The following is a 20,785-nucleotide window of genomic DNA, read 5'->3' on the forward strand; positions in this document are numbered from 1 at the left end:
CCCCCAGGTCTCCCCTATCCTCCAGCACTTGCCCTCACCAACCCCTCCCCCTGCCAGTGTCTTGCATCTGTTGGTTGTGCTTATATGCATGCATACAAGTCCTTCCGTTGATCTCTTACCCCCGCAACCCTCCCCTACCCTCCCACTGTAGTTTGACAGTCTGTTCGATGCTTCTTTGCCTCTGTATCTATTTTTGTTCAACAGTTTATAATGTTCTTTATATTTCATAAATGAGTGAGATCATGTGGTATTTATCTTTCACTGACTGGCTTATTTCACTTAGCATAATGCTCTCCAGTTCCATCCATGCTGTTAAGAATTATTAATTTTATCTTGAATGTGCACATGAAATCTTATGATCAGAGACATATTTCTTGTTAATTACCTCACAGTAAATAGTAAATGCATCAGCCTCTCATTACCTAAGGCCCTAAACCTAGGGCATAATGATTAAAAACCAGGTCGAATTTCCAGTGTGCCAGACACCTCATAAGTGAGGATCAGGGATAAGGAAGCAGTTGTCCCCTCTTCTCCTAGAAGGATTTCCTTGGACAGGGAATGGCCTGAATATTAACTCCAACCCTTTGTTATGCTAATAAAATCTCTGCAGATGCCAGATAGCCCCACATGTGTCCAGCCTAGAGATGTCTTTAAGTTTTGGCTTATGTCTCTTTTGACGTGTAAATACCTAGGAAGGCAAATCTCCAGTTTCCCTGCCATCTACAGTTGTAACAGATGCCTATCCTGGGATGTAACTGTTGGCTTTGGGAAAGACAAAAGATGCGTTATTATTCTTTGAATCTGATGAATTAGGTAAACCTGTGATTATAGATCTAATCTTTGTGTATTTGAAAATGTTTCTATGAGAAGTGAAAGCAAAGATTCTCTATTTTTATACCTCAGGAGGCTAGGGCTTTTTGCAGGAACACTGAGAAGTCCTGGGAAGTTTTATTCCCCTATAGTTGTCCTCCCCAGTGGCCTGAGAAATGCCTGTTGTGCCACCTCAGTCTAAAAAAAGTGGGCTCTGCAATTGGTGTCTCTACCTCTTCTCCAAGGGTTCTTGGGCTTATTCCTGGAGAGGAACTAGTCTCTCCTCAGAAGAAAACACAAAAAATATTTTTCCTGGAACTCTTAAAAAGAATGAAATGCTCCTGGGAACATCAATGAAAAACACGTTTTGCTATTCTTAAATCTTTGGTTTCTTTAAAATCTAAGCTGGTCACTTTGCTAACAAATTCCTGCCTAGAAGAACAGCTGTGAATTATTTATACTCATGGAATAATCAAACCTCATTGCATTAATCAACTATTGCTGAGGTAATGCTATATAACAAACAAGGCTTCAAAACTTTATGGCTTACAAAACAAACACTTAGTTTTCCTGCGCCAGATTTTGTACAGTTTGGCTGAAATCAGCTGTGCTTGGTTTCAGATGCAGGTTAGATTCAGTTCTGCTCCTCATAACAACTTGTTCTGGGAAGAGTGACAACTTGTGGCATAGTCTTCTGGCAGAGATACCAGAGGATGAGCAGACAGTCTTTCTTAAGGCCTCACCACAGAACTGGCACCTGTCACTTTCACCCACATTCACTGGCCAATGCAAGTCATCTCCTCATGCCCAACATCAATGGGTGGGGAAGTGTTCACTGCCCATAGAGGGAGACAATTTATAGACTCACAGCAAGGGCATGGGTATTTGGTTCTTTTAAGGGGAGGAGCAAAATGTTGGGAAAAATAATCTAATCTACTATCCTCAAATTTTGAAGTTTAGAAATCTTCTAAATTCAACTACAAGTAGATGTTTCAAACTGGAGTTGGTTATTGAGGAGTATCTGGCAGAAAAAATGTGGCAGAGATGGCTAGCTATCTACCCAAAATATATGGTCATTCTTCCCAGCATTTGGGCTGGAAAGCAGATGCTCGACAGAGAATACATTTCTGCCTGTTTGCATATAGGTGCAGCCAAGTGACTACTTTGTACCAATGAAATGTGAGCAACATTAGTGTCACTTGTACCTTGACATGCTAGAATATCTTGTCCATCTCCTTTCCCCTCCACTAGCTAGAAGCAGAGGATGCTGAGTTCCCAGAGGAGGATGAAACTGTGAGATCCACAGAAACCTTGGTTCCTCAATCACCCCACAGGGAAAAGCCACTTGCTATCCTGAAACATCCACACTGGACTGATGCATAAGTGATGAATATGTTGAGCCCATTAAATTTTAGGATGCATTTGTTATATTTGTTACAACAGCTGATAACATCTTCAGTATTCTCAGCAATTCAGCAAGAAAAGTGTTTAAAGTCATTTGACAGCTTCATGAGGAAACAAGAAAACGCTAACCACCTAGATGTGAAATTAGGTTATTATGTCGGGCAGGTCCCCCTTCTCCGCGTCCCACACAGAGAGAAGAGAGAGAGAGACGTGAACCCGTTCTTTTAAGTAGAGGCGCTTTGGGATTTGAGAAAGTAATGAAGACAGGACACAGAGATAGAGGGAGAAGCTGGGTCTGGGTGGGCTTCTGTCCTCTTCTTGCGGAGAGACAGAGAGACCCAGCACAGGAAGTAAATTTAATATATATTCGAGGTAACAGGAAGTTACATCATATCTGGGTGGGCCCTTGAGTTAATAGGATCTATCCCTCTTAGCACCTGGCGGGAAAAGTCAGACTGAGTGGCTTCCTAACCTCTTGACTAGGACCGCCCCCAGGGTGTGGCTCTGCCTGCGCTCTGGGTCCAGCGGACGATATTTTAAAAATGCGGAAAGTGCTAGCCAGCAGCCCTCCACAGGTTATAGCTTCTAATTCAGACCTAATGATGAGGCACTGCTTGATAGGATATTTTTTTAAAACAATGGGTTGGAGCTAGTTAATCTTTAAGGTTTCTATCAGCTTTAAGATTTTATGATTTTGAAGGAGGCCTTTCCATAGTCTTCAGAGTATATGGAGCAAAGACTACATTCTCACTTAGGTATCTTTTGGGTCTCTCTGACAGGCAGAAGACGGGCAGCCACTCTTCTGTGAGAGAAAGAACATGACAGACTTGGTTTTCATCCCATAACGATGCCCTACAGTGATGCTAGCTCCTGCACCAGAAATGAATTAGAAACTTCTGTGCAGCTACTTTAAATGGCCTTGGGTAAGTCATTTAATGTCCTTGAGACTTGGTGTCTGTCCATAAAATAGATATGTAAGAGTGACTTTGCAGCACGGTTTTGAGGCTTAAATGAGCTATTATACATAAACTTCATGGTGCAGTGATTGGCACATAATGATGACACAGTAAATGTCCAATATTACTATTGCCTTTATTCTTGTCTAGATTAGGTTAGAGGTACAGGCTTTCTCTGGCTTTGGGCTACACTTGGGACTAGAGAATTGAATAATTAAATCCCAGGGAAGATTGAAGAAAGTGTCTTTGTGGAGACCTAGATTCACAATAATAAAACCCAAATGACATAGATCTATGACTGCATATCCACTGGGCTTGGAATGACAGGAGAGGGTACTTACTCTGTAAGCATCTCAATACATCAGAGAACTTTAAATGAATTTTCTGGCTTATGCTGTCCAAGCAAACAAGATGATGCTGAGAAACTGCACAGGGAGGCCACGTATTTGAGCAATCATCAGGGACTTGTCTGCCTTTTTTTTGCTTTTGATTGCCACCAAAGAAAGCAAGGAAGCCAAAGGGATTTTATAATTAAAAAATTAATGATATAAATATTAGAAACAAGTCTGAGAGTAGTGTTGTTGATCTAGTGTTTTAATGACCATTGGATCCTGGCTGAGAGAAAGTGTGAGGTGCTTATGGAGGGCAGATGGGAGCCATAGGCTCCCCTGTAGCAGGGAGGCTCTTAAACAGGAGAAAGGCTGAATTCTACTTGGCTATCAGCCAGGCAAAGTTAAAAATTCTTTTGAGAAAACATATGGGATCCCCGAACTATATCCAAATAGCCAAGTCCTTCCCAGGGGTAAGGATATTCAGTAACGTCTTTCCCATCTTCTTTGTCTCGATTTGAGCTTTTTTCTCTCAAACCTAATAGTGTCACTTAAGTTTATAACTTCTGATATAATTATTTGTTTTGCATGCACAAATTGCTTCCCTATGTAGACTGCAAAGTCTTTGAGAGAGAAGCTATTTCACATATTTCTAGGAATCTCCGAATGTAACTGACAAAGGGCTGCATATCAAGAGTTCATTAATAAAAACTAATTGAAATGAGTTTTCAACCATCTGCATAGAGTAGAGGACATACTGCATTTTTCATTTGATGAAATTGGGTCATTTTTAAGCTTTTAAGGCAATATTGAAGGTCGCTTAAGGATGCAAATTCTTAATTAACATCTCTTTTTTTTGTCCTAATTCAGAGGCACAGGATTCCTTGAGTTGCCCACCAGGTATAATGATAATTTCTGTGGAAATTTGGGAGTTGAGAAAAAGGAAAGTTTACTTGCAAAGCTCCTGATTCTCTGAGTTCAGCTCTGAATGACAAATACTGAACTCAATATTTTCCAAAGTGCCAGTGATAAGCATTTTCAAAAGCCTAATTTTTAAAAACTATGCCAGTTTAAAACATGTAATTTGAACATCAGGCACATGTATTAGTGAAGTCTGGTAGATAACTTTTTGTATGAGAAATATTTTTGCAAAAGCAGAAGAAAATGGTAGGAAAAGGAAAATGAGCTTTGCAATCAGGCATTTTCAAAAGACTCTAATTCTACTGTCTTGGTAATTTATTTTCTCTAATGTACACTCCCTTTGAAAAGGATACTTGGTTCAGAAGGAAAAGGAAAATTCATTCTTGTAATGTGAGAATTCTCTGAAAACCTTTTTCCCTATTGACCCAGAATCTTTATTTTACTTTCCCCCTTCAGTGATAAATTATCTTTAACTACATAGTAATGACATTAAAAACTACTATTAAGAGTCACTTTGATTGGAGGGGAATTATTGGGTCAAATTTTGCCTCTAGGTTCCTGAGCATATTTTCAGGAACTGATCTGCTCCCAGATTGGTATCTTTTGTTGACTCTTTATGTGACATAATTTATTGTGCCCATAAATGGAAGACTGGGGGCACTTCCAACTAGTTAACCAGCCCATAGTCATTTCACTGCACAGCAGTCCTTAATCGAACAATGAGGAAAGTAATTATAATCTATAAAGGAGACAGATAATTATTATACTGATGAGGAACAAAGGCACAGTCTCTGTATAGGGTCATGAGTGCAGGGAGTATCTTTAGGATTTGCCCCCTCAGGTTAACATGCAAAATTGGTTGGGTAACTCCTATCAACCCTGTGCATTTTATGATTCTGTCTGAAGTTTGAAGAAAGAAATACTAACAGTGGATAGGAAATTGGATTTGATGTTGGAAAGAGTCCTTTGAAGGGAGTACATGGGATGCTAAGAAACAACCTGAACTGGTAAATGAATCCATGGAGAGAGGGTTGGCTTCATGCTTCCAAAAATCTCTAGCTACTGATCAGTGCAATAGCTGTAAAGCTCTTGGCTGATTACAATCAGCAATGTTTTCCCTAAAGGACAATAATGGTCTCAATTGAAAAGTCTATAAACAAGTTAGTTTGGGCATCTAAACATGACTCTTAGCTATACAAATAATGAACTCATGTCTCGTAAAAGACAACTTTTCTATTTTTCTTCTCCCTGATGCCTAACCTCAACTACAAACATGTAGCTTGAAGTCTGGTTATCTACTTATTTTTGCTATCCATTTTACAAAACAAATTAATTTTATAGTTTCCTTCATTGCACTTCAGTCAAGCTTGTCTCATAGTAAGGACAGTGTTATTTAAGATTTCCTTCTGTCATGTGAGACTAATTGGCCTAATTCATTATGTAAAAAACTATACGGGCTATGTGACAAATGAGGTAATGCATTTTGAACACTAGTGTAATTGCTAATGAGATCTAATGTGAGTAAACTGCCTGTAAGTTAAGTGTTTCAGCTTGATGGATATGTTACACTTTACTAAGGAAAGAGCTGAAATAAGTTATAGCACCAGTTAGTAATGCACTTACAGATGAAAATAGAGAGCAAGGGATAATATAATTTAAATTTAAATATTTCACATTAAGGTTCATTTTTTATGTGTGGTGTTGTTCCAACATTATGGAATTGAATAAAAGGCTAACTCATGACCAAATGCTGCTTTTAGTAGCCTTTGGACCAATGTAGCAGCACATGTTGTTTCCAGAAGGATTGCTATTACAACAAAGGTAAGGTCCAGAGAATCGTATGGTGTTTATCAGTCATAATTGAAAAGATTTACATTCCATTATGCAGTGACAAGTCTGGGATGACAATTTACACATAATGCATAGTCTATGTCCTGAAGGGATTTTGGGACAGATACAGGAGTTTCTGTGACTATAGATTTCCCCATAATTTTCTTTTTGATTACATAGATATGTATGGATTAGTAAGACACTAGGATGAGGAGAGAGATGTTTGTATCATTATGGGAAAGGAAAATGTTTTCAACCAAACAAGGAAGACATAAAGTTCATGAGGGCTTAGCAATCTCTAGGGTCAGTCAGGAAAATAGTCAGCACTTACAAGTCCTATGCAAGGTATCAGTGGGTCCCCACAGGGGATCTCGGTATAAAAGTCGGGATCCAGAGATGTTATTGTCAAAGGCTAAGTGGGCCAGCTATTGTTGAACACCTTTCCCAAAATTTGGACTATTTAGAGTTAATGAAGTGTCTCTGGATTTTAACTCAGGAGACTAGAAAGAGGTGGGTGGAATTTAAGCTATTAGGAAAGGACTGGAAAATAGATTTATTAGAGGGGAAATGAAAGGTAGGAGGTTATCCTATGAACTATGGAACTTGGCTTGGGAACTCAAATATATAGGTCCTGTTATCAAATGAGTTCCTGTGATGCAGGACAAAAAGTATTAACTGACATTTGGGAATCACTGTGGGAAGCCAAGGGTTAGCACTCCAGGTTAATGTTGTAGTAAAGAGAGCAAAATTACTAAAATGGAAATTCTACCAGAGAGGATACCTTACTTGCCCTTCCAGTACCTAGAAAAATAATCTGGTGCATAGTGGGTGCTAATCATATATTTTTAAAGGAATATATATGAGGTACAGAGTTCTACATGCATATAAAAGTTGTTTAGATAGTGCATATTAGCTATAGCTCACTTAGACAGAATCAGGGTTTGAGAGTCCTGCTTTATCTTAGAGCAGTGGTTCTCAACCTGTGGGTCGCGACCCCTTTGGGGGTCGAACGACCCTTTCACAGGGGTCGCCTAAATACATCCTGCATATCAGATATTTACATTACGATTCATAACAGTAGCAAAATTACAGTCATGAAGTAGCAACGAAAATAATTTTATGGTTGGGGGTCACCCAACATGAGGAACTGTATTAAAGGGTCGCGGCATTAGGAAGGTTGAGAACCACTGTCTTAGAGGAAAGCCAATGAGTACAGGGGCAAGTTGGAGAATGGAAGTGCATGATGGGCAAGAGAGAGAGACTGGCTGGCCCAGCCAATGATAGCACTGCCTCAATATCTTCATCTCAGTATCTCAATCATAAGGTCGTTGTCATACCTTGAGAACTAATATAGAGAGCCATTTCAATTTTTTAGTATTTGAGATTAAAGTCCAATCTAAGCCCTATATAAGACCACTTTCAGATTCCATCAAGAATTATGTGTAATCTAAACAAAATTGGTTATAAAGCAATCTCTATCCACTCATCTCACCTGTCTTGCCTCTTTCCAGGACCAGCCATTAAGGTAGTGAGGTAGAAGAGGCAGAAATTGGCTATATATTGTTTTCAATCTCTTTTTACTGATTAAAAGACTTAGGGCAAATAATTTTTTTAAGGAATGTGTCACAGGTTTACAAAACGTGTGTAAATATAAATGTAACCTTTTTGCTTTATAAATTCTTGATGGTAATTATAAAGAGAAAGCATTGATGTGGTCATTTATGAGTTCTGTGTTTAAACAAAACTTTTCAAAGAATCAGTTATGTTCTTGACAGTTGCAGGGGTGGGGAACCTTTTTTCTGCGGAGAGCCATTTGGATATTTATAACACCATTTGCGGCCCATACAAAGTTATCAACTTAAAAAATTAGCCTGCTGTATTTGGTCAAACACTTAATTAACTCACGCTAATGCTGTGGCAGGGCCAGACCAAATGATTTCCTGGGCCTTATACGGCCCAAGGGCCAGATGTTCCCCACCTCTGGTTTAGAGCAATGGATAAATAGGAAATAGGTAACTTTACTTGGAGCAATGGAAACTAAATAGAGAAATAGTTGCTAGAAATACACTACAATGGGAAATATAATACACATTATGCCAACAAAGAAACTTAAATGGTGAAAACTGTAAATATGGAAACAGTAGGACTTGTAATATTGTGTCCAATAAGGCAATTACAGATACTTGCTCTCTGATGCCTCCCAATGTAAAACTCAGGAACAAATAAATTTGGCTTACTCAGCATCCCTCTCTATCTGAAACCAATATTCACACTATAGCAATCAATACCAAGGAACTGAATATGTCCACATAAAGAGGGATATTTGTACGTATGCACACTTGTGACAATTTAATTAATAACTGTGATATTCCCCAGAACACTTTCCTCAGTTTGGAGAGCACACTAATTAATAAAAATAATAGTCACAGCTAGTCTCTGGTTTAGCACCCATGGGCCAGGAGCTTGGAAACAACCTTGCTGGGTAAGTTCTACCCTTGGGCTTGGAGATTCCTTGCAAACTCATATAGGCCTCTGCTCTCACGTCACTGTAGGTAGTTGATCGTCCCTGCAATGGCTCAGTGATTCACTTCTGTTGCATTTGGTGATCATTACTTACCAGTATTATCATTCTCATCATCCCCCTGTCTTGGGTGAACATTGGATAGGAGCTGGGACAGTGCTTTGGGGACAGCCCATCTACATCTCTACCTCTAGTCATGGCTATAACCTCTTTTACAACGTTCCTTTTTCTAATTTGTGTCAGAAACTGCAAATTACCCTTCACTATCCATTTGATCCTGGCAAAAATCCACCTAGCAAGAAATTGAATTCCCTAGACTCTTGTACCTCCATGTGATCATGTAACTACTTTTTGGACAGCAAGATGAAAGTAAGAGAAGTTTGTCCTACTTCTCTGTTGGACTGGTGGCTTTTATTCCCCATTTTCACATCTTTTTGCCTGAGAAGTAGTGATAACTGGATTTGCCACCTTACATCCAAATATGGAAATCCCCACTTACCCTAAAATGTTTACCTCTGAACTGTTACATGAAAAAAATTCTAATTTAATCCAGGATGTTATAGGACTTTGCACCAAGTGCTAGATCCTAGCAACACTTGCTGGACCTGAGGTTTGAGTCACTTTAATGTTTTTAGTGGTTTTGTTTTCTTCTATCCTGAGCAAGCTGACAAACCAATATGCCTTTTTTTTTTAGTTTTTATTTATTTTCTTTATTAATTAAGGTATTACATATGTATCCTTATCCCCTCATTGCCCCCCCCCCCTCCTACTCATGCCATCACCCCCTGGCCCTGGTGTTTGTGTCCATTGGTTAGGCTTATATGCATGCATACAAGTCCTTTGGTTGATCTCTCTCCCTTACTCCCACCCTCCCCTACCTTCCCTCTGAGGTTTGATGGTCTGATCGATGCTTCTCGATCTCTGGATCTGTTTTTATTCATCAGTTTATCTTGTTCATTATATTCTATAACTGAGTGAGATCATGTGATATTTATCTTTCTCTGACTGGCTTATTTCGCTTAGCATAATGCTCTCCAGTTCCATCTGTGCTGTTGCAAATGGTAAGAATTCCTTCTTTTTTACCGCAGCATAGTATTCCTTTGTGTAGATGGACCACAGTTTTTTAATCCACTCATCTGCTGATGGGCACTTAGGCTCTTTCCAAATCTTAGCTATGGTGAATTGTGCTGCTATGAACATAGGGGTGCATATATCCTTTCTGATTGGTGTTTCTGGTTTCTTGGGATATATTCCTAGAAGTGGGATCACAGGGTCAAATGGGAGCTCCATTTTTAGTTTTTTGAGGAAACTCCATACTGCTCTTTACAGTGGCTGCACCAGTCTGCATTCCCACCAGCAGTGCACCAATGTGCCTTTCTTTCTCTTGGAGTTTATGATGCCAACCCTGCTCTTCTATGAAACCAGTTTCATTTTCACTTCTGAAATAGATTGGGTTCCCTGGACTTGAGGACAGACTTGCCTGCATGTCTCTACCTTTCTCTGTGGAGCTTTGCTGTACAGAGCTCATCAGCTCTCACCTACTTTAGGACCTCGCACTTGTGCTCTGGGTCTTCAGTGCTTTTTCTCTATCAGCGGTTCTCAACCTGTGGGTCGCGACCCCTTTGTCGGTCGAACGACCCTTTCACAGGGGTCGCCTAAATACATCCTGCATATCAGATATTTACATTGCGATTCATAACAGTAGCAACATTACAGTTATGAAGTAGCAACAAAAATAATTTTATGGTTGGGTCACAACATGAGGAACTGTATTTAAAGGGCCAGAAGGTTGAGAACCACTGCTCTAGATCTTTGCATCATTTACTTCTCAGCCCAAATATTACAAGCCCCAAACTTCACTCCATACTACCTCTCTCTTCCATTACCCTTTTATATCTTCTTTATAGCATTTTCCACTACCTACATGATTTATTTGCTTACATGTTCATTCTACTTAGATAGTAAACGTTTGAGCACAGGGGGTTCATTTATCTTGATCACTGGTACATCCCTACTTCCTAGAACTGTGTGTAATAGAAAGTAGATATTCAACAAATATTGGTTGAATCACTGAATCTCCTGAAGGACATTAAAGTTGTAAGTTACAGTAATCTCAAGTAGGTACAAGTCTGGAGCTAAATACATAAAATGATAGTCTAACATGATTGAAGTTTTAGTAAAATTTCAACTGGGTGTGGGAAGTTTCCTTTCTGAAATGTTTCTTTATGTGCAGCAGCTTATACCTATTAATTTATAGAGCTTAAAGACATCACACAAAGTGATTTAGATATGGAAAGTTTTAGAAATAAAAAAACTAATAATTCCTGGAAAAATTGTGTGTATATTTAATAATGAAACAAATTACAATTTCAATGTCAATGAATTTATTTATTAACATAAAAAGAACAAATTATACCTGAAAAAATTTTTAAATTGTTTATTTTTATTTTTATTGTGTACTTGTTCAGTTTATTAGGTTATGGTATCTTTTCTTCTAATCTCTTATGTCTCTGAATCATTTCCTTAGGATTTAAGCCATTTAGGTTCCAGTGGTCTAATTAATGTACACCTCTTCTCCCTCTACTAAGACTTCCACATCTACCTGTAGAAGGAGGTTGACATGGAAACTTTGATATGTTCACATGTTTTGGTGATGAAAATTTGCTGATTCTGTTAATAGTGTCTCTATTGATCCTTCAAGTTTTCTCTCTTGGCTTTGTCTTTCCTTCCTGGTAATCCATCTGTAGTGTGTTGAATAGTGTCCCCTATTCACCCAGAACCTCAGGAATAGGATCTTGTAGATATAATTAAGGTAAGGATTGGGATCAGGTCATACTGGATTGGAATGGAGCCTAATTTCAATGGGTGGTCCTTATAAGAGACTGAAAAAGAAACACACAGAGACACAGAGAAGATGAAGTGAAAAGGGAGTAGAGATTGGAGTGCTGGATCTACAAACCAAGCAATGCCAAGGATTACTGGCAGGCACCAGAAGCTGGTGGTGAGGCATGGGAAGGATACTCCCCAGAGTCTCCAGAAGGAAGCGATCCTGCTGACAACTTGAGTTCAGACTTCTGGCCTCCAGAACTCTGAAAGAATAAAATTCTCCTGTTGTAAGCTACCCAATTTGTGGTAATTTGTTATGGCAGCCCTAGGAAACTACTGCAATGTCTTTCTGGTTTACCAGGCAACTGACTGAGTACCCCTCTGAGCTCTGTCTTAAGTAGGGAGACCAATATTGTTATTCAGACTCTGTTGGTTCTAATTTCCCTTTCCCAAGGCTGTAGCTAAGTACAACATAGCTACCTTTGAAAAGAGTGACATTCTTTAAGTTATGATAGACAGTAAAGTCAATTTTAGTCCAAATTCAGACTTCTGCTATCTATTCCTTGATTCATTATTTTGTGAAAACACACCAGATATATCTAACATTTCTTTTTTTCTAGTAATGGAAAAGTATTAGAGAATTAAAACAGAAATTCAAAACATTATTTTAACCTGTGTCTTTCTTAAGGCCTTTTAAAAAATTACAAGGGCAGCTCTGCACAGTGTAGTTCCAGGAACCCTAATGTACTACTAGAAAGAATTTGGGCTCCATAACTTGTCATTTCTCTTTAATTTCTGCTGAAGAATTTCACTGTGTCCTTTGGGTATCTATATTTCATTCATTAATAAGTCCTGGGGATATGAAATGAATGATGAAATTAAACTGTCAGGCAGGAGATGAACACTGTGGATTTTCCCCCTGTGTGATACTGCTGCTTTCATCTTCACTCTTTTGCTTCAGGTCCCTAACACATTAGTCCTATATTTTCAAAAAAGGACTAAACAAAAGCAAAATGTTTTTTAAAAATATTATTTTATTGATTTTTTGAGAGAGAGGAAGGGAGAGCGAGAGGAACATCGATAAGAGAGAGATATCTATGGATCAGCTGCCTCTTGCATGCCCCCTACTGGGGATCCATTCCGCAACCCTGGCATGTGCCCTGACTGGGAATTGAACCAGAAACCTTTCAGTGCACAGGACGATGCCCAACAAACTGAGCCACACCAGCCAGTGTTAATTTATTTTGATTTCCTACTTAGTGTTAACTTATTCTCCCTTTCGTTTTTAGGTTTTAGGCTCTTATTCTAAGTTTGTTGGCAGGTTATAATGAATTGCTTTAAATTATGATGATTTTGGTTTTTAGACCTTTTGGGGAAATTATTAATATGAAGGATAGACGGAATAATACCTATTATTTAGTTTTATTTTTGATACTCCCTAGGAAGTATTTCTTGAGTAAATGTTAGGATGAAATAGAAAAGGCAACAAATGTGCATTTAAGAGCCCATGGTTGAGCTTTTGGAAATATCTGCATAACATCATTTTTTGTTGCTTTTCTTTTGTAGGCATAAACTGCTGTTTTACTGTATGCATAGACTCATAATTCACTTATTTGGATGGTTTTGAATTATGTTTTGCTTGTAGAAGAAAGAAACCAATTTCCATCACTGGTGTATTGACTATATGTTTTACATCTCTGTGATATACTTGTTCATTCATACACCATATGTTTATTGGTCAACTCTAAGTGTTAGAGCTCCAACTATAAATGCATCAAACTTAACTTAAAACATTTTCTCCCAAACCATCCATCAGGTCTATATCTTTATTAAAACTGGTGGTACTGTTACCCACCAGGATGTCCACAATAGACACCTTAAGTTAATCCTCAATTTTTTTTCTGTTTGCTCCACTTTTCCACATCCAATTGGTCACCAATTCCTGTCAATTCCACCTTTTAGGTATTACTCAGATTTTGCCTTTCTCCTCAACTCTGATGTGTATGTCTTAGTTTGGGCACTGCCATCTCTTGAATGTTTTATTAACAACTCACATCTAATGCCACCTCTCCCTTCCTAGCTTAGTCACTCCCTAATATCCTCCTATAATTAGGAGTGTTTTATGAGCTCTTTAATCACTGTACTATTTTCATTTTCAATGAGACTTTTTTATTTTTTTTAAATTTGAAAGCTTGGCTTTTTTAAGAAGTGAAGTTTTCTAGATTCAGAAATACCACTTTTTTTTATCTGCCTATAGGCATAGATTGCCGTTTCACTTATGTGAATACTTCAGTTAAGTGAATGATTATCCATTTTTTTTTTACTGGGGAAAAGATTATAAGCCAACTTTTGACACTGGCATATTGATTCCACATATCACATCACAGAGCCTGTTGAGCAAACTAGAGGAAAAGAAAAAGGCAGAATTGAGATGTGTGTTTCCAAGTTCCTACCCAATGGTTGCCACTCTTGGGATGGGAAAATTCTCAAACAACCTAGATAGGTTTGGAGGAATCAGGGAAAGTTAGGATTGTGCCTTGCTTTCCTGGGTATGCCTGAAGAAAATGCAAGTCCCTTGAAGAAGGTCCCTGTCTAGCATTGTGCTGCTATCAGCAGAAATGGTAGAGGAAGGTCTACTCCTCCCCATTACCCATGCTCAGAGTGTGGTTGCAAACACCAATGGCCCACATGCCCCATTGGGAGTGTGCAGAAACTCTGAGGGCACATGTAAATTAGGTACAGTGTGGATTGGGTGAGGCAGTCAAAAGACCAGAAGGTGCCACACTTCAATGCACGTTAGCACAGCCATCTTGAGGAAGGCTGGCAAGGACTCAGGAGAAAACATGCCCACTGGAGACCTGCCTTCCTGACTCTGAAAAGTTCCAGTGTCCTTACTGTTGGCAGTGAAATGGCACCAGGTGTTGGGACCAGTGGAGTGAGATGGGACCATGGTTCAGCAACCTTGGTACTTGAGTTCTGGCTAAGAAAGAATTCAGAACCAAGACTCAAATTATAAGAGGAACTTTATTTAGAAGTCACAGAGGTAGAAGTGAGCCATAGAAGAAACCAGCTCAGGAAACCAGTTACAGAGGCAAAAGAAGGGCCCTTGGAGCTTAGGAGAGAGGGGCAAGGAAACACCCTGTGGAGAGAGGATGGGGAAAGGCATGGGCATGCTCAGAGAGAGAGCCCCTTGGTCCTCTGTCCTAAGGGCATTTAAGAGTGAGGATTTTAGAGGAGGTCCCAGGGATGAATCTCAATAGGATATTCATCAGCTTTCCAGTTGTATCCTTTCCAAGTGATGATCTCCACCAATCAGTCAGTGCCAGGATAGGGTGTCATTAGTCATCACAGATGGTTCTGAGGCAGCCATGGGGTCACTTGTCTTCTTTTCTGGGCCTGGAGCTGAACACAAGTGAGGCCTAGATGTATTTGATGCAGGTCAGAACTTCATTTCTCCTGTGGACTTAATGCTCAAGGGCTGTTCTCCAGTCCCCATGTTCATTCTCCCTCTAAGGGGCTCTAACCCACATGACTAGCAACAGGCCAGGGAGGGAAGGAAAGGTCAGGGAAGGGTCTGAATCACATGACCAGAGATATGAAAGGTCAGGGGGTGTAAACATGACCAGCATTGTTCTAAGAGGAAAATGTAATCTGGGGGTAAGGTCTTCCCCCCCCACCCCCCCGCACTTTGCGTGTTGCTAGGCATCTGGGGCTTTCTGCCCTGGCAACGTCTGTACCTTGTCCATCTCCTTGCTCTGCTTATGTCTAACTGCCTACCCCTCTACCAGAGGCAAACCCAGAACCAAGGAGGCAGAGAAGAGGCCTCTAAAGAGAGGAATCAGCTGATAGGAAGTTTAAACTTTGAACTGGTTTGAATGTGTTGCATTTTAATGACAGAGGAAACCAAATTATCTTTAACTGGCACATTTTTTTATTCTTTGTTTTTGTCATCAGCTAGAATGGAGATTCACAGACAGGAAATAAAAATCTATATTTCCTTTTCCTCCCCCTCCCCCAGATCTGAACAAATTTTAATAAATTTAGACCCAAATACAATCAATTAACCATATGCACACCTTCAAAGGATTCTTCTTGCATGTAGTATAAAAGTCACACTCATTTGAGGGGGGAGGGAAGTGAAGAGTGGTGAATGGGGGTGGGAGGGTACTGCTCTTATTAATTCCTGCATTCCAAGTGCTCTGGTATCTCCCTAAAAGTTCTTTCACATTTTTGTGGCACTGTATATGCTGTCTTTGGACCTGGAGTGTCCTTTTCCTGGGATGCACATGGGAAATGCCAATTCATTTACTGAGACTTAAAGAAAGTAGCACTGTCTTCTTTGCATCTCTGTTACCGCATTTGTTTTATTGCAGCTCAGTGTTTATATACCTGCCTGCTACCATATGAGCTCAGCCAGTTCCCACTGCAAAGTAGGGGGACAAAACACCACATTAATTCATTCAATGTTTGTTTAATTAATTAACTAATGACACATAAAATCTTGTAACAGAACTGTTGTCTGGTGTTTACAGTATATTTCCTCTTAAACACCATTGAACTTTCCAGTTTGCTTGCCAAATAATTGGTTTTTAGTATAATTGTTTAGTCACAAAAATTGAAAAGCTGTGGTTAGTGAAATTTTGATTCAGATATAAGCTTTTAAATGCATAATGCTAACAGCCATTATTTTCTCTGTTAACATACCTCTCGGTTTGAAACAAGAGTTTTCAAATTAATTGTTATTTAATAAAGTTTCTATTACATAAAGCTTTATGTTTTGACCCTCATTAAAGACAAAAGACTTAAGTCTTATTTTTTGGATGGGTGTGTGCATGACCTTTTAGAATATAACATCTATGCTTACATGAAATAAACCAGAAATCGTTATAGGAAGAAGAGAGCAGAGGTCCAGAGTGAGTAGTTTACCAAAAAGTGACCCTTCAGTATGTACTGCCTCAAAGTAAAAAGGAAAAATTAGTCCCAGGAAACTTGGCATTAAGGATTTGTTTTAACAACTACTTGCTTTATATGAACCAGAACGTAACAGTGTTTATGAGATATCTTCAGAGACCACTCTCAATCAGAATAGATTAGCTAGACTGAGGTAATGTCATATTATTTTGTGTATATATATGTAAGTATATTTTAGAAGAACTCAAAATGATATGAGAAAACAATCTTGTAGTGTTCTAAAGGTCACTGTATTTGTAGGCAAAAAAAATTTGTAGTTTTAATCCCAAATTTACTAATAGCTATATGACCTTGAACAACCTCACTTCATTAGGAATGGAATGATAGAGGATTTCCAAGTTCACTTTGCAAGTTGTAATTTATTAGCATCTAAATCAAAGTAAAAGATTAAAGAAGACAAGTAAAGGAAGAATCTGTAGCAATACAAACGGAAGAATAAAATTAAAAGTGTAAATGGCATAGATTTAAAAACCCAGGTAATAGTTAAGCAATCAGAATTTGTGAAAGAAATACTATTCCTTCAGGCATATTCTCAATAAAACTTATGCCATCTCAGTTTCTTTTCTTGAAACTTATTAACTATTTTCAGACTAGGGCAATGTTTTAAGATTTTAAAAATATAGCTTAATCCATATATATATGTATATTAGCTCACATTCCAATTATTATAAATTTTGTGTTAAAAATTCAAGATTGCATTAGGGTGAAGGAAGAAAGCATTTGAACTTCTAATATTTATTTTATGTGATTTTTTTCTGATTTATGTTGAAGTAAGTTTTATGATATTAATAATAATATAGAGTAGTACACATATAAAATTTTAAATAAGAATATACACAAGTTGTGAATACATGATTAAAAGATTGATAACAACAGAGCTGTGTACAGAAGCTAAAAGTTCTTTTGGGACAGATGCCAGCCATTAAAGATGTCTTCCCTTCTGAGACCTATCTACCAATTTATCTATAGATATACCTCCAGTTTATGTAACTCACATTTTATTGTAAAATTTCAATGTAGTCAATAAAGAAAATTTGGTGAATATAAAAATATGTAAGAGGAGAAATACATGACATAATCCCCAGGTCTCATCATCCATGTACACATACACAATCATTGTTCTTTCAAGAATGTAATACCTTAAAAATCTATTATAATTGTATATGCCCAAGATAAGTCATATAAAGGTGAAAAATTTCCCAAACTATCTATTGAATTAATTAATGACACATAAAATCATTTGGAGAATTGAATGAATAGTTATAACACTTTTAGTTTCTGTTAAAATGTACTTTATAAGAGTGTGGGGTCCTGTTATGTAGACCTATTATTTAACTAGATTAGCATTCTAGTTTAAAATACATGTCTGAAACATTACTTAAGGGACAGTATACAAGCTTAGAACTAAAAGAGACGACTTTCTTTTTTAATCCTAAAAAAATCATAACCAGTTTGACCACTAATTGAAACAATTTCTTAGTAATTAATGTCCATAACACCAACAGCATCAACTGGAACTCTTAATGGCCCTCTCTGTACAACATGTGAACCTTGTTCCCAGATGAGCAGTGTTGGTCATTTTTGTTGTGATTTTGATTGTTGTTCACATTGGGCATCCGGCTCTCCAGACATAATAAAGATATTCTTTTGGGGAAAGAGTAGTTTCTCAGAATGACTTGTACTTGTACTTTTCTTACTTAGTAAAGGGGACTTGGTTTTCATTCTCCATTATTCATGCATGTACTTCATGCAGTAAATATTTGAGTAGTTCAAATGCACAAAGCACCATCCCAAATATAATCTGGATATCAACAGCCTTTCCTTTTTGCATTTTACTTTCAAAATGTCTTGACTCGCTATTTTTCATGGACTTTGCTGTGTATCTTATTAGCATCCTATGACCATGAAATTTACCTATCTGAGCTCTCTTGAGAATAAATGTATTTTAGAGTTTGACTTGCTTTAATATTTTGAGACCTTTCAGTTTGATTTTTAAGACATATTCTAGAGGCTATTTATTTTTCCTGAGATACTTGGGCTTCAGAGAGGACAAGGTGAGCTATGAGGACTAGAGTGAAGTTCTCAGCCTAAGACAAGGCTTAAGGTTAAGATTCTAAGCAGTAACTTTCAAGGCTACTGTCTTTTTAAATATAAAAGTTAAAGCTCTTTTTTTAAAATTAAACTGCAAAACTTTCAAAATAAAAAATGTATTACATGTAATAACTACTTGTCTATTTGATAACGTTCTCTCTAAACATTATTAATTGTTGTTTAAACCAGTAATTCTTAAGTTATGGGCTATTATTCCACATACTGACCTATAGATATTATATTGCTTAGCTAAGTAACATTTTTGAAAATATCATCCCCATTTTTGAAAGTATTACTTTAATGGATATAATTATTTGAATTTATATCTCTCTCCTTTGTTTCCTCATCTATAACATGGGGATAATACTAAGATCTATGTCTTAGGATTGTTGAGATAATTAAATGAATTGATAGGCACAAAGTTCTGAGAATAGTGCTTGGTATGTATGCATAAAATATGGACATTTTCTCTTAAACTTTTGATAAATACTTTCACTTACATGATTGTCTTAGGAAATAACAAAATTTACAAATCAAGTGAATACAATGGGAATTAGGATAAAGCTATCTATCTTAGTTCAGCATTTTGTTTTTGTTTTTAATGGACAATTGTGCCTATGATATTAATTCTATATTATTACATATTATAAACTTGGGGATAAAATTGTCCCAATTGCATGCAATTAGATTAAATAGGTGGATGATTTTTTTCAATGAAAAATACTCTAAATCCTGAACACATTCCAGAAATATTGTTTAAATCTCTCCTTGAATTTCCTTTTATATGAGGAATCTATTTTATTAAATATATTTTATTGATTTTTCACAGAGAGGAAGGGAGAGGATAGAGAGTCAGAAACATCGATGAAAGAGAAACATCGACCAGCTGCCTCCTGCACACCCCCCACTGGGGATGTGCCCGCAACCAAGGTATGTGCCCTTGACCGGAATCGAATCCGGGACCCTTCAGTCCACAGGCGGACACTCTATCCACTGAGCCAAACCGGTCAGGGCGAGGAATCTATTTTTGAGTGTACACATCCTAGTGTAACTACAAAATGCTAGGTAAGACCGGAAGTCAGAAGTTTTTCTAACCTTGAAGTTATATACATTTTTTTCTCACTCCCTAGCAGAATGTACTAGTAAAGGGTGGCCTTCCTTTATCCTCTGCCTCAGTTGCCCTGTATTAATATCTATTGAAAGAGGAATAAAAAAGCTATCTCATATATGGAGTGGGGTGATTCTTAGCAGTGAGATCAATGTTTTCCTTTTGCTTAATTAGAAAAGTTATTTCAACGCCCTCCACCCACCCCCTTTTTTTATTTCAGAGAGGAAGGGAGAGGGAGAGAGAGAGAGAGAGAGAGACAGAGAGAGAGAGAGAGAGAGAGAGAGAGAGAAACCTCAATGATAAGAGAGATGCATTGATCAGTTGCCTCCTGCACATCCCCCACGGGGGATCAAGCCCACAATCCGGGCATGTGCCCTGACCGGGAACCAAACCGTGACCTCCTGGTTCATAGGTCGATGCTCAACCACTGAGCCACAGCGGCCAGGCTTAACACCCTTTTTTTATTTTACTTTGAGAATGCTTCACTTCAAATTTCTCATATTATACATTGCTTCTTTGTCAAACAGCCCCAACACATTTGGTTTTTAGAAAGTCTTAAACCATATGTGTTAAAGAAAACAATTCTCTCTCTATAAGACTGCATTTAAGATATTTAAAATAAATTAAATAACTTAGAATAATTTTACTGTTCTTAAAACTAAAATGTTCTGTGTTGGTTTTTTTTTGTTTCATTTTGTTTTTGTTTAATTGCAATGCTGATGATTATATTGGGATCATGTAATTCCAGTGCCATCCTTCTTTCTATAGACTATTCTATTTTTCCAACATTCACAAATATTTGACTATTATGAAATCCTCATATTTTCTAATCTCTGAGTTTATATTTCTTTTTTTTCTTTTTGAATCTTTATTGTTCAGATTATTATAAATGTTCCTCCTTTTTCCCCCCATAGCTCTCCTCCACCCGGTTCCCACCCCACCCCTGACCGCCCCCCCCACTGACCTCATCCATAGGTGTAAGCTCTTTGTCCAATCTCTTCCTGCACCCCCCCACCAT

This window comes from Myotis brandtii, unplaced genomic scaffold, assembly GCF_000412655.1.
Source record: "Myotis brandtii unplaced genomic scaffold, ASM41265v1 scaffold365, whole genome shotgun sequence".
NCBI classification, from domain to species: domain Eukaryota; kingdom Metazoa; phylum Chordata; class Mammalia; order Chiroptera; family Vespertilionidae; genus Myotis; species Myotis brandtii.